General features: G+C 41.0%; 1 protein-coding gene and 1 pseudogene across 4 annotated transcripts in view; one reads left to right on the top strand and one right to left on the bottom strand.

Annotated features, from left to right (window-relative positions):
• Window positions 1-15759, top strand: part of LOC118018957 — a 56451-nt pseudogene that overhangs the window by 778 nt on the left and 39914 nt on the right.
• The window catches only part of JAK1 (Janus kinase 1), a 124696-nt gene that overhangs the window by 87038 nt on the left and 21899 nt on the right, over window positions 1-15759 (bottom strand). The window contains exon 2 of one of the 4 annotated variants that reach the window (XM_035018359.1): window positions 8827-8965. The exons of 2 other annotated variants lie outside the window; for them this stretch is intronic. The gene's annotated coding sequence lies outside the window, so the exon portion shown is untranslated. Of the gene's footprint in view, window positions 1-7273; window positions 8435-8826; window positions 8966-15759 lie in introns of those variants that run through there. One more of the 4 variants, XM_035018361.1, reaches the window with a different exon arrangement.

Here is a 15759-nt window from a genome sequence, read left to right as displayed (position 1 = left end):
TACCATTCTTTGAGTCTGATGATGTGCTTGTCTCAGAGGAATATTCCCTGACAAACCAGTCCAAGATGATCCTGATCATCTAGGCCCTGCCTCCAGTGCCCTCCTCTCCCTTCCCCCACTCCTATCCGCCCCTTACTACACCCTTGTTTATTTTCCTTAGAGCACTTAACACAACCTAGAATTCTGTCACTTACGGTAACCTGGTCTGTGTATTTGTTTGGGGTCCACTGCCCTGACTAGGGATGAGGGAAAGACCCATGTCTGCTTTCTCAGTATTATATCTTCTTCATCCAGCCAGAACCTGGTGTATAATGCATGCTAAATAAATACTTGCTGGTACCTTGCCTGCTTCTACAGTTAAGTGTTCAAGTAGCATCTGCTGAACTAATAAATGACGAACTATGGAATCCTTAAGTTAATGCTGGATGGTCACTGCTGCTACAGTGGCAGTCTGCAAGGGGCAATTTTCTGTATTTGTCAACTCTGAATTATCAGTCACCTAAAACATCTATTAAGCACCCACAATGAGCAAATCTGCATGTTCTCTGTAGAAGGCAAAACAATAAAGTCACTGTATGTGGCTGGAAGACTAAAGACTAAAGACGGCAATCCTGCCAAGAGTGCCCAACTGAGGGGAGAGAGTGACAGCTGAAATCCCACCGCTTTCTTTCTAGTGGCCAGGCCACACCGCCAGCGCAGGCTGTTCTCTTCTCACGAAGGCAACAGATCAGCACCAGCCCTGGGGAAGGCCACTCTTTGTTCTTAAGGCTGGGGCTCTGCACCATGGGATTTTAAAGGAACACAAGACACTACTTAAGAACACCCTCCCAGGGCCCCTGAAACAGCCTGTCAGGGTGAAAGCAATGCATTCCATGAGATGCTTATGAGAAAACAAAAACAGGGAGGGGCAGCCAGTCAGGTCACTCCCACCTTTTAAGTCAGACAAGTTGATCAGATTAGCTACTGTTAACTTGTCAGAGCAGAGAAGCCTGAAAGTGGAGTGCTGAGAAGATGAAGCTTTCATACAGCAAAAGGTGGTGAGAAAGAGTCACAACAAGGAATACTGCCAGGAAGGGCGGGCTCAGTCTGGAGACCCCACACTTCGACTTCACCCTCTGACCTGAAGCTAGCTCTCATGGTGTCTAGTATGTGAGTGGGCACACGGGAGTGCATGCACGGGCCTACACACAGGTGCAACACAAGGGGGAGGAGGCCATTTCAGTTTCCCGGCTTCCTGCCCCACCAGGACGTCCTAACTGTTCAGCAGAGAAAAACCACATTGAGAAGCATCTAGAGACCGGAGGATTCCTCTTCTCAGCTTTCCCAGTAACTTGCAGAGTGACCTTTGGAAAGTCACTTCCCCTCTTTAGGCCTCAGTTTCATTTTACAAATGAGTGAGGCTGTACTACTGTATTACAGACAAGAATTTTGAAGCTATGTTCTAAGTAATCCAAACCCCGTTCTGAGTGCTACAAAATTCTGGGGGGCAAATATACCAAATTTCACTTTTCAACTATATTTTAACAATTTTTGAAAGTATAGTAAACCCGCACAAATTCAATTTTATAGCAAATTTTAACCCACTAAAGATCACCAATGTGATATTCTGCAGACCTCAGAATAAAGCCTGTCTTATCAATCCTGAGCTTATATTTGAACATCTTATAAATATGTCTCTGATCCTGAAAGAAACTGGAACTCTATTCTTTTTTTTTTTTTAAGATTTTTATTTATTTTAGAGAGAGAGAGAGATTTTGAGGGGTGGAGGGAGACAGAGGGGAGAGGGGAAGAGAGAACCCCAAGCACACTCCGCACTGAGGACAGAGCCCAACGCGGGGCTCGGTCTCATAACCCCAAGATCATGACCTGAGCGGAAATCAAGAGTCGGTCACTAACCGACTGAGCCACCCAGGTGCCCCCCGGAGCTCTATTCTTTAAACTCAGACCCATACTTGTCTGCCCCCTTAAAATTGTTCAAGCAAGTATACTACTATAGCATACTCACGGCATACTCAATCGAATGCCAGATAAATCTCAGGCACATCTGCTGGGCTTACTTACACTCACAGAGAAATAGTCAGTTAGGCAATAACAAGTGAATTCATAACAGGTTGCACTGGAATAAAAAGAGTGAGCACACATTATCATCAGTCTTGCACTATTTTATAAAGAATGAAAACATTTGTTAAACAGTTGTGATTCTACTTTGGGATAAAAGATCTCCCTATTCTTCTTTCAGGCTTCTGGGTCAATTTAATTGAAGAGTATCCTGAAACTGCAAGGTAAGTTATTAGTAAACTATCTGCAATTACTTATTCATGTGAATCAGATTTTTCCATACTGCAACCAAAACTAAATTCAGAAGTAAATTAGGTAATAAAACTGGAAGATGACTGGGACTGCCACTCTAAACTCAACTCAAAATTCAGTGCCCATAATCAGATTCACTGTTCTCTTAACTTCAGCATAATTGTTATGATACTGGTAAGTTACGATACTGTATGTCTGAATTTATAAAATTAGTGTCTTCAGTACATTGAGGTTCCATGTGGGATTAAATTTGAAATAGAGTTCCCTGGGGGCGCCTGGGTGGCTCAGTTGGTTAAGCGACTGCCTTCGGCTCAGGTCATGATCCTGGAGTCCCTGGATTGAGTCCCACATCGGGCTCCCTGCTCGGCGGGGAGCCTGCTTCTCCCTCTGACCCTCCCCCCTCTCATGAGCTCTCTCTCTCTCTCATTCTGTCTCAAATAAATAAATAAAATCTTTAAAAAAAAAAAAAAGTAAAGAAAAAAGAAATAGAGTTCCCTGGCTTCTAAAGAGTCAAAAACCGCCATACGAGATACCATCAAAGTCCCCTTCAAGCTCCAACATTCATAGGGGAAGGCAAGTTCTAATTGGGTCTGTATTATCTGCCCACCCTGCTTATCCACACTACAACCCCCATAGGGAGGGAGGGCCTGAGCAAAATACCCCCTTTCTGCTCCCTGATCTGTCAACAGTAAGGTTCTGTACACCTGGGGCAGCTGTCTACCCTGCAGCATGCCATCCATCAACATCCCCACCGCATCCCTGCCAGCCCCAGGATGAAGGCCATTCAGCTCACCTGAACCATGTGGTGGACACTCAGCTATTTGGCACAAAAGGACTTCTTGTGCCCTGAGAGCTCAGGCCAACATTCAGAGGGACACTCAACTTTTAACATTACTGTGAAGAGAGCACCTCTTTTTGTATAGGGCCCACCTTCCCTCCCCCCATCTCTGCCTATCAAAAATCTGTTCTCTGTACTGCTGTGGAGAATGGCAAATTGCTATAAACTACCTAGAAGCAGTCTGATAATGGAATTAGAAGACCTAAAAAATAGGAACCATGGGACTCTCTGAAATATATTCTAAGAAAACATAATGTATGCACACAGAGATTTTGCTATAAAGCTATTAATCACAGTATTGTTTACAGTAGCAAAAACTTGAAAGCAACCTCAATGTACAAAAAAAAGGATTTTAAAAATGGGATATCCAAAAAAGAATGTATCAATTCTTTTTTTTTTTTAAGATTTTATTTTTTTATTTGACATAGAGATAGAGCACAAGTAGGCAGAGCGGCAGGCAGAGGCTGAGGGAGAAGCAGGCTCTCTGCTGAGCAGGGAGCCCAACGTGGGGCTCGATCCCAGGACCCTGAAATCATGACCCAAGCTGAAGGCAGCCGCTTAACTGACTGAGCCGCCCAGGCGCCCCAAGAATATATCAATTCTACCAATAATAATAATAATATCCACATTTTAGAGCACTTACTATACACTGGATCCTCTGACAACGTTCTTTAATCCTATTTAATGCTCACACCAACTCTTTGAAGTAGATATTACTGCACTTTATAAATAAGGAGATTCATAAAAGAAATAATTTAGCTGAAGGCTACCTATCCAGTAAGTGTCAGGGTCAAGTTCAAACCTAGCTCACTCACTCTTGTATCCAACAAAAGCATTTAAGCATCTACTAACCTGCCAGCATGGTGCTACTTGCCAGCTCTGTCACCGGAGCTTCTATTTTTAACTTTTTTAAAAAACTTTTTTCTTTTTCTTACTGTGCTAAAAACACCTAACATAAATTTACCCTTGTAACAATTTTTAAGGGTACATTATGGTTTTGTTCACTATATGCATACTGCTGTTTTCATCTTCCATGACTGAAACTCTATAACCATGAACAACTCATTTCCCTTGATGTTGAAAAACGTTTTGTTTTGGATTAATTTTATTTTATTTATTTATTTTTTTAAAGATTTTATTTATTTATTTGAGAGAGAGAATGAGAGACAGAGAGCATGAGAGGGAGGAGGGTCAGAGGGAGAAGCAGACCCCCTGCTGAGCAGGGAGCCCGATGCGGGACTCGATCTCGGGACTCCAGGATCATGACCTGAGCTGAAGGCAGTCGCTTAACCAACTGAGCCACCCAGGTGCCCCTGTTTTGGATTAATTTTAGATTTACAGAACACCTGCAAAGACAGTCTAGAGAGTCCTGTATGCCTTTGTTCAGCTTCTCCTCACATTAATGCTATGGCTTTTTTTTTTTTTTGGCAAAATGGAAAAATCATTGATTCCATCATCAAATAATCCCAACAGCCCAACTATGAGGCAGGAAGTAGGTCTGGCCGGGGAGGGGGTGGGGAGCCTCAGCTGGGCAACCACACACCTCTGCTCCCCACTGACTTCTGACTCTGCGCCACCCTCTACCCTGCACCACCCCCAGGGCAAGGGAAAAGAATGAAGAAAACTACCACAAACCAAAGTTCTCCCTCCCAAGAAGAAGTTTTAAGCGCCTGCTGATGGATCCTAAAGCCACAGAAAAAGTTATGATTTTTAAATGAGTACAGAATCTCAGGGAAATCTCAAATAAGAAAGAATAAGGGGACACCTTATTCTTACGTGGCTGACTCTTGACTTCAGCTCAGGTCATGATCTCAGGGTCATGGGACTGAGCCCCACATAGGGCTGCACGCTCAGCTGGGAGTCTGCTTGAGATGCTCTCCCTCTGCCCCTCCCCCCACTCACGCACTCTCTAAAATAAATAAATCTTTAAAAAAACAAAAGAAAGACAAGGAAAATAAACAGAAGTAAACACGTTAGCTATATGTATCAGGCATCATGCCAAGCCTTTTACCTATACTTACTCATTTAATCCTGAACCATACCAGAAGGTGGGTACCACTATTACTGCCCACTTTACAGACGAGTAAACCCAAGTGCAAAGAAGTTCAGTTCTACTGAAAGTTCTGCAGCTAGTAAAACACTTCCCTTGCCTGGGAAGAGGGAGAACATAGGGCTCCCACCACTCTGCTTTGAATTTGTAAATTCCTAGATTCCCGGACTCGGGAAGCTATTAATAACCACGGCTATCATCCAAACATCAGAACTGACCAATCTCCAGCTCAGCAAAACTGTTTGCGAGTGCAGCATTTTTCGGGCCCTGAGTAGTCTTCATAGAGTGATGTATCACTCTCTGTACATGTTCCCAGGGGAAATGAGGAAACTTCTGAGGGACTTGCACAACACTGCCTAAAAGCAGATTCCAAAAGGCTCTTCACATGCATCTTCACAGTGTCCCAGCACATTCCCCACCTCCCACCTGCCTCCTCCCCTCACTATCCGTGCAGGCAACGTGCTGAGTGACTCTCACTCTTCAACACGAATTCCAGGCTCACTGGACGGCCTTTGTTCTCGCGCTGCACTATCACAGTGACGATCTCCACAAGACTGTGTGGCCAGAATTCACGCCAAAGGATCATCATGTCTCTGACCACACAGCAAGATGGAGAGTATAAAAAAAGCACAGTGTACCAGTGGCACCACAAAAATCAATCTATTTGTTTCATCAAACATGCTGCTATAAACAAAGTTTTTGCTTTCAAAGAATTCTTGGTTTGCCTTAGACTCCCTTTGCTTCATTCTTTGAATGAAGTGACTAACTTTGAATCATTCAAGCCGGCCTGGGCCTCTAGGACTTTCAGGCACTACAGAGTATACAATTACTGTATAAATATGGAAGACTCTCAAGCAATGCAAGTACACTAAACAAGACATACGGCCAACGGCCTAACTCAGGTCCACTTCTGGAACGGGGGCGCTGACACAAAGTGACGCAGATACTACTCGGAGTCCTACACAGGAGGAAAGATAAGTGCCGACCCAAACCCAGGAAAGAGAGAGGTGTCTCAGGAAGCCAGAAAACACATGGAGAAAAGGGCAAGGACCAAAAGCAGCCTGGGTTCTGGTTACCAACCGAGATCAGTGAGGAAGGGTTTCAGTGAGATCCCAAAAGGCATCATTCAAATGTCCTCCAGTCTGCTCCTGAGAAACATGCTCAATATATGACATAAATGACATAAAGGCACAACATAAGAGGCTGTTTCTGAGAAAGGGAGCATGAAGGACGGGCGTGGCCACAACCAGAGTTCAGGTAGTGAAGAGCTCGGCCCTCAGCCCTCGGCAGCAGTACCTGGCATCACTCAACAGAAGCTACAGTGACTCATCATGATGAATCCACAGAAAATTTAAGAAAAACACATTAAAGGGAGAGTCTGGCATTCCAGTAACAAAACAAGACGGGTCATGGACCTATATGAGCGCTCCCTCAACTGACCGTTCTCAAGGCTCTGTCCTGAGATTTTTCTGAAAGTTCTCCCATCTGTTGGACCTGAAGAATTCTATCTCATTCTCTAAAAGTCCAGCTCAAATGCCTCATCCTCCCCATGAAGTCTTCCGGACTTCCCCAGACAAATGCAGTCAGTCTCTTCTCTGTGCCTCCACAGTACTTTGTTAAACACAGGAATTACAAGCTGAGCTTGCTTTGCTTTGTAAATATCACCCACCAGACCATACCAAGGTCTGAGGCTATGCTTTATTTATTTTTGTTTCTCATAGTCAGGGCTTATAACATCGTAGGTACTAAATGGATGAACGATATCCACCAGCAGGACCATCCAGAGTTCCCAAGGCCATAGCATTCTGTAGGAAGATTCATGTTCAACTTACGAAACCAACTTACTTGCAGACCAATCCAATCCTAGCCATGGTGACATGCACCATTCCCCTCCTTACTTTCTCTAACACAGGAATGAGGGAGCTTTTCCCTTGATTGCCCTCTAGAAATGGTAATGCAGATGCAGCTGACTTCTTTGGGGATGACCCCACCAAACAAATCAAACTGGTTTTCAACTTCACATCCACTGTGACCAACTAAAGTACCAGACTTGGAAGGTGTTGAAAAATACTTACAAGTTAGTTTTCTGACCTCTTCCTTCCTCTGCCCATGAGAGGATACAACCAAGAAGACTGATCATGTTTCACTTTAAACCAAGTCTCCAACAACCTGTCCTTTCCTGCTACTCAGCCCGAATGGGAAGTCATCTGGGTCTCCAGCAGTCACTCGCTGTTTGTCCAGCCTTTCCTGCTGTGACAGAATATCTGAGATGCTGATGACAGAATCGCCCACAATCATGATGGTTCATCTCTGATGCTAAGGAAGAAGAAGAGGGAAAGTACTTGGAAGGGCACTATATTCTGTTCAATGGATGTCAGAGCCATAACTGATGTACAAATAAATCAGGAAAGGCTGGAGTGTGATGTGACAGGATCCAGTAGGACTGTCACAGAACACATACGTGTCTCAATACCTAGGACGCTGCCCCAGAAACAGATGACCCAAGGACACACCGCTCCTTTCCCCGCTTCACAAAGCTCCCAGGGAGCCTAGTGTCCTAGCCCCCTGTCTTACTCCACCAATATCAATATGGGACTTGGCAAGCAAGAGGCCAATGAGCAATTTCCAAATAAAACTCCCTCATCACTGCTGCATCTTCCATGCTCAAGATCGGAGACATTAAGCAACACAGAAAGGCAGAGGTTTATTAGAGAACCACAGGATTTCATGGTTGGAATGGACGAATAAACACTCACCCTCCTCTTCTAAGGCAATAACCATCTTACTTTCATTATTAGGGCCAACAAGTCTCTCTTCTTACCCTCAATTCTAGAGGCGCAAAGACTGCAAGAGTATCTTTGTCAAGTCTCCAAAACTCTTACACTGTAGAATTCATTCATTCATTTTTAGGCGAAAATTAAGTTCTTTTTCCCATGAAGTCAAAAACACCTACATCATTGCCCATCAGCTGCCCAGACACCCAGGCCTTTCATAAGCATGACTGGAGAGGTGGGGCCAACGAGAAGTGCTGAGAAGTGCAGCTCCATGACTAGACTGCCTGGGTGTGAACCCAGCCCCACCACTCACTACCTGTGATCTTAAGAAGAGGGAAAATAGGAGGACCTAACTCATGATTGTTAAGAAGATTAAGTTAATCTATTTAAAGTGGTGAGTGCTAAATTTCCTCCATAAAGAAAGCGGCAGAGCCAATGTCTCCGTGAAAATGTTATTTCACATTCATAAGAATTTTCAACATGATAGGAGAAAACATTAGACTAAACCATATCAAATTTCCAACATTTGACCATTTTTTTTTACATACAAAAATGGCAATTTCATATGGTTAAATCAAATAGGTATGAAAGAGAACACAAAGCAAGTGACTTCAACGGTTTAAAAAAAAAAAAAAAGCATCAAATATCTGTGCAGGGCTGATCCTCCCACCCCCAGTTTGGTCTGCAGGACCTTGTGAAGGTTGAGCAACCTTGGCTATTTGTAGAGCTGAATGGCTGCCAAGCTGGCTTCCAGCTACCACCTGTTACTTTAACAACTGCAGCTTCTGGGCTACTAGGACCATTTGCAAAACCCTAGGCACCTATAGGAAGCTCAAAGGCTCAAGAGGCCCGACCTGTAGTGACCAGAGAACTCCACAGCATTCTTCCCCTTCTAATGGTGCTTCTGGCCTCCAGGGAAACCACATCATGTTTAGGACACAGTCACAGTCTTGACCAGCGCCACCTGGATTTCAGCCATGATTCCATTTGTACCTGCAGTCATTCAGAAAACTAGTTCAAAAGGAGTGTCAAGCATCTTTTATCTTAGGTTTTTCCATAAGTTTAAAAATCTTTAAAAAGTAGGGAGAAAAGCATATCACTTATGCTAAAGTTCAGTTAAACAACATAGGCCCTCTCTGTACTATCTTTGCAACTTCCTGCCAATCTGTAATTATTACAAAATAAAAATTTTAAAAATGTTTTAAGTTCAATTATACAAAGACACAAGAAATGAGGCTTTAATAAAGAACAACTTTAATCAAAAATTTTAGATGCACTGTATGATTTTGCCATTTTCCATTAATGACAGAAAGACTCTTTTCAACTACTGGCTCAGTAATAATGGAATAGCAACAGAATCTTTCTCTGGCCTATAAACTAAGCCTAGTTAGAAAAAAAAAACAAAAAACCCAGAAGCACCTGTATTTGTCTGAATCCTTGATTCAGCCTTACATGAAGACACACAAATGATCTGATTAGTTTGGGCTTAATGACCATGTTTCAGCTTGATTTTATTGCTCTCCTTCCCTCAACACCAGAACTATTTATCTTTTCCCCTTCTCTCAACACCAGAACCATTTATAAAGCCCAAAACATTATCAGCTCTAAATGAAACTAGCAAGCAGACTCTTTTATCAATACCAGACCATATAAGTCCATGTTTCTCGGCTAAAATTAAGAGTTTACTGCAAAAGAAACTGAAAAACTAGTATTTCCTCATGGAGTCCCTCATCTTAATATTTCATGTCTACACAAGGATATGATGGGGGCAGAGGCAGATGATAGCATCAGTCTCAGCAGATGCTTCCTAGGGCCCCAGAACAGAATTGTGGTCATTTGCCCTCTCCTGGCATTCTCATCTGATGCTATAATTCACTTAATGTTTAATAATTAAAGAAATTAATTGAACAAAACCGAAGAGCCATCTAGCATTCTTTTCACAGAGAATTTGTTGGCTCATATGTGTTTAGAGCACTGCTATCTGAAAGCTGGTAACAAATTTTCCCCTGAAGATCTCTTTGCCATGGCACACTGTTCTAGCTGCCACCAGCCCTCTTTTCTAGAGGCAGGAAGATGCCAGATGGTTCTGTAAGCAGATCTTTGCATAAATGTATATATATGAGCACAACACACACAGCTCTAAAAGCAACCATGCAACTGAGAATAGTAGATGGCAGCCTACTGCTCCTTCTATAGGACAAAGGAAAAAGTATAGATATCTGCCCCACCCCAACTCCAATACATCCACTCAAGTTCACAAAAGCTTCAGTTTGGAACTAACATATAGCATGGTTTTGTGGTAAAAAGCATGAACTTTGAAGTCAGACATGAGTTATTCATTTATAAAATGAATAAGGTCCTTAATTTCTCCAAATCTTGGTTTCCTCATCTTTAAATAGGGATATCACCCAGTGCACAAAGGTTGGGCACTTAGCAGATGTGTAATTTATAAGGTCAAGGTCATAAGCATAATCCCCATACAAGACTTAAAAAAAGAAAACCACACGGTTTCAGATGTATCATACCACTAGTGTTATGTGTGCCACATAGCCAATGAAAAGGGGAGAGGAAATAAAAGAACCACTTAGATTCTGTGTCTCCCCACTGGGTGGCTCAATACTATTCTTTTGTAAATAAAGACTAGTGTGCAAATATACTCCTACATTTGAATGATGCCAAGCTTGTTTTGGAACACACATAAAATATGAGTTCACCAAAGGAAATGCTGCAGAAATTTCAGAAAAATATTCATGAACATTACATGTTCCCAGACCTTTTCACGTAGAGTTGTACATAAAACAAGAGCAACTAGACGCTAACAAGCCTGTAAATCCTATAGGATAAGGCTCTATACCCAGGCACACTGATCAGTTCAAGAAGTGAAAACTGAGAAGTTGACAGAAAAACTATAGAAAGCCCAAGAATTCTAGTCCAAAACTGGTTAGTATGAAACAAATACATTGGGGCGCCTGGGTGGCTCAGCTGGTTGGTTAAGCGTCTGCCTTTGGCTCAGGTCATGATCTCAGGGTCCTGGGATCGAGCCCTGCATCGGGTTCCCTGTTTGGCAGGGAGTCTGCTTCTCCCTCTCCCTCTGCTGCTCCCCGCTGTTCATGCTCTCTCTCTCTCTCTCAAATAAAATCTTAAAAACAAAAAGAAAAAAACAAATACATTGTATGAGAGAGAGAGTGTGTGTGTATTGTGTATATACACAACTCAATAGACATGGAGGGCATCCCTATCATAATAATAAGATATATCATTTACAGAAGATCTACTATATACAAAGTTTTTCCATCTCAATTTCTTAAAAGTTGGAAAGTCAGGTCAGAAGGGGTTTGCCGTTCCAAGGCAACAGAGCCAACAAGTGGTAAAACAGAAATTTAAACCAAGGTATTCTTACTCCAAACCATGCTAGGCCCCTATAAGCGCAGTGCTCACTGTAACAACGTATGTTTTTAACTGAACCAGATTAACAGAAAAATAAATTGTACTCCATTACCTCAGTGCAAAGACACAGTAAAGCTATTTTTTCACTTTTTCATCAAAGTAGTTAAAGTTTTTAAAACATGGTGATTATAAGAATAAACTCTCATCCATCTAGAAAACTTGGCTATCCCAAAATGATTCATCCCTACCGGTTTGAAAAGAGTCAAGAATTTAACTTGCATCCACATTGCAAGTAACTTGCACTGTAATCTACATCCACATATGAAAAAAAAATTCATTCCTTAACTCTATGGAAACATTTTTAACTGAAACAAATAATGCAATATATGTTAAGAAAAAAAAGAAGAAGAAGAAGAAGGTAGCGGGAGGGGAAGAATGAAGCGGGGGAAATCGGAGGGATAGACGAACCATGAGAGACAATGGACTCTGAAAAACAAACTGAGGGTTCTAGAGGGGAGGGGGGTGGGAGGATGGGTTAGCCTGGTGGTGGGTATTGAGGAGGGCACGTTCTGCATGGAGCACTGGGTGTTATGCACAAACAATGAATCATGGATCATTTCATCTAAAATTAATGATGTAATGTATGGGGATTAACATAAGAATAAAATAAATAAATAAATAAATAAACATTTTTAAGTACAGACTGCAACAATATTACTAGATTTGGGGCTTCGAGGCTTACCTGCTTATTACCCTGACAATGATCAGGAATGAAAGGTAAAACAAAGATCATTTGTCTTTTAGGAACAAAAAAATTAAGTGAAATCAGCAATTATTTCAAATTTCCCATGGTTAGAATGTAAAAAACTGGCCCCCTTTCAGAGTCCTCTGCTCCTCCTAGCAGAGAAACTGGGGCTGCAAAGGGGACCTCAGAGCTGGGACATTACGTTCAAACACTAACAAAGGAGCTTCATTTTATAGATGAAGAAACCAAAGCTCAGAAGTATGAAATGACTTAACTATGGTCTGAAAGTCAGTTACTATCAGATCCCAACACAAGTCCAGGTACCTGACTGGGTAAGGTGGCAATGTCTGAATCTAAAGACCAAATGAAGAGCCTGAGGTCAGCCGTGTCCCATCATGTCCCCCAGGATTTGATTTAATTCTCACGTGAGGCAGGGGAGATGGTGGAAGTGTGGTATATGGGCCAAAGGAACCCCTACTGACTGAAGTCCAGTCAGCCTGCCTCAAATGCGTCAGCTTGGTATCTGTTACTAGTAATGGGTTGTGATAAACATGAGAACAATCCAGAATTAGATAAAATCCAAAAAGAGAAAAACCACTCCCAGATGAACATAATAACCATAGGTGAAGATAAACTACCACATTAGAAGAAAGAATTAAGATGTTTTATGAGGAACATTCGGATGATGAAATTTTATATATCTTAGATGGGAGTGGAGATTTTGATATCAGCAATAAAAAGGACAGTGGATCCAGATTTTCATGGAAAAAGAAGACATGCTAACACTTCTTGCAGGACTTTATCACTGCTTCATACTGGATGAAAAGAATTATGTTCTTATCTTCTGGCTATTTACTGGAGAACCAGGACGGACCATTTTGATGCTCAAGGAGAGAACATGAAATTTTTGGCATGGGCAGCACAGTGATGCTCTCTAGAAATTAATATGTTATTTGTAAAGGTCCTAAACACAATTGAACAGATAATTAAACATTACTCTTTGCTTTTTTATTGTACACTCAAAGCTAGGTTATCTTTCCTTTGCAAGACTATTTCATCAGAATATTTTCAAGTGAAACAATAAAATAGATTTTTATATGAAAGAAATGCAAAAATATGGACAAGTTACATTTGTTTTCTTTAGTTAAATCAAGAATAGTAGTTCAGTAGCCCTGTGTTAGTACTTGCATTCAACTTTAACCTAAATTAAAGTTTAATCCCCCAAAATGTAACTACTTAGCATGCTCTACCTGGGCATGATTCTTAGACTTTAAGCCAGATATCAAAAAATGCCATGCCTGCCTTAGAAAAAGGAGTTATAGTAAATAACATAATTAACCAAATATGTTATTTTTCCTCCCAAAATAATATGTTGGGGTATGCTGCACAACGGGGGAAGAACCTCTCTTATTGTGAGGCATATTTTCAGTTGCTTATACAACTTCCTTGTTCAAAATAAAATAACTGTCTTAGTTTTTTAAAAAGAAAGAAAAAGACCAAATGAGGAATATCATCATGTGAAAAGTTAAATGCAGCATTACACTTGCTTTCTATTTCTAATCATTAAGGAAATTAAATACTGTATTTAATTCCTGTAAAGATTTTAAAAATAGTTACAAGATGCTTATTTTTAGTTTAGTGATTGTCTTCTATTTGGCTAATAGGAAATTACTCTAAAGCCAGAGAAGCTATTTTGTTGGGGTTTTTTTTCCTAATTCCTCCACAAAACTCAAAATGTAATCTTTTTTTCTGTGGTCTTACTAGTTCTAACTATGGCTATACTTTCTTAAGAATGCCTGGCCCCTCCTACTTAGGAGCATTATAAACACTCTCTATATAGAATTTTATTATTGATATCCATTATCTTATCAGATCCTCATTAACAACTCTGGTGGCTGGTCAGATGTGATTTCATGAAAGAGATCTAGTCAAAGAGAGGTTAAGGTACCTGCTCAACAGTACCCTGACACCAACTGCCTGAAAACAGCCTAGTGCTCTAACGCCCTTTCTATTAGTATAACTTTTCAAGTGTGTTTTTAAAAACAGAACAATTTTTAAACACATGGATTTGAAATCAGAGGGAAGAATGATAATTTTGTGTGTGTGCAGTGGGACAACTTGACAACCCAGTCAGAAGAAAATATTAAGTCAGCATTAATCTTATACCATACAGTAAAATAAATGCCCCATCATTTAAAAACACCAGATATACCAATTACTTAGTCTATACAGGTAAGTATTTATGCAATCGGGGAAGTCAAAAGGTCTCTCCAACATCACATCAAAAGTAGAAATGTCTGATAGAGGGGCACCTGGGACTCAGTCGGTTGAGCATCTGACTCTTGATTTCAGCTCAGGTCATGATCTCAGGGTCGTGGGACTGAGCCCTATATTGGGCTCCACACTCAGCGCAGAGTCTGCTTGTCCCTCTCCCTCTGTTCCTCTCCGCTCACGCTCACTCTCTCACTCAAATAAATAAATAAAATCTTTAAAAAAAGAAAAAGAGGGCACCTGGGTGGCTCAGTCGTCAAGCGTCTGCCTTCGGCTCAGGTCATGATCCCAAGGTCCTGGGATCGAGCCCCACATCAGGCTCCCTGCTCAGCGGGAAGCCTGCTTCTCCCTCTCCCACTCCCCCTGCTTGTGTTCCCTCTCTCGCTGTCTCTCTCTCTGTCAAATAAATAAAAACTTAAAAAATAAATAAATAAAATAAAAAGAAATGTTTGATAGATTTGAGTACATGAAAATTTAAAACTTCTCTATCAAAAGACCCTAAATATATAGGCAAAGAAGCTGAAGAAAAATATTTGTACCATATTTGACAAAAAGTTACTATCCTATACATTTACAGTTTTTTTAAAAAATCAAAAAGAAACAACCACACCAATAAAAATGGGCAAAGGGCATGACATGGCAATCCACATAGAAAATATGAATTCTCAAGTATGAAAAAAAAAAGAAAAAAAAATCTAGAGAGTAAAATATAGATTAACCATTTTTTACTAACAGATTGACAAATTTTAAAAGATTACAATATCCACAAATTGATTAGATGTGATGAAGCAAGTACTCTCATTTAGAAACATAAACAGTATGTCAGCTTTGGAGAATAACTGCACATGTACTTTGACCCAGCAGTTCTACTTCTAGGATTTCTTCTAAGCAAATAACAATGATATACAAGATTTAGCTACAAGGATCTTCATTATAAGGCTGTTTAAAATGACTAAAAAGGGGCACCTGGGTGGCTTAGTTGGTTAAGCGTCTGCCTTCGGCTCAGGTCATGATCCCAGCGTTTTGGGATCAAGCCCCGCATCGGGCTCCCGACTCAGTGGGGAATCTGCTTTTCCCTCTCCTTCTGCCCCTCCCCCTGCTAGTGCTCTCTCTCTCTCTCTCTCTCTCTTTCAAATAAATGAAATCTAAAAAATAAAATAAAATAAAAATGACTCACAAAACAATCTCTAAATGTTTATCTGAGGAACATAGAATCTTGGTGAAGCCATCCAACAGAATTCTATACAAACACATACATATACATATATGTACATATGTGTGTATGATTACTGGAAGATGGAATGATATTCATAATGCACTAATAAATGAAAGGTTATAAAATATCATGCAGTATATGATGACCACTTACAATGAGGATACACAC

The sequence above is a fragment of the Mirounga leonina genome, unplaced genomic scaffold, assembly GCF_011800145.1.
Source record: "Mirounga leonina isolate KUSES-001 unplaced genomic scaffold, KU_Mleo_1.0 Mir_173, whole genome shotgun sequence".
NCBI lineage: Eukaryota > Metazoa > Chordata > Mammalia > Carnivora > Phocidae > Mirounga > Mirounga leonina.
Note: the sequence above shows the minus strand (reverse complement) of the source record. Positions and strands in the feature narration are given on the sequence as shown.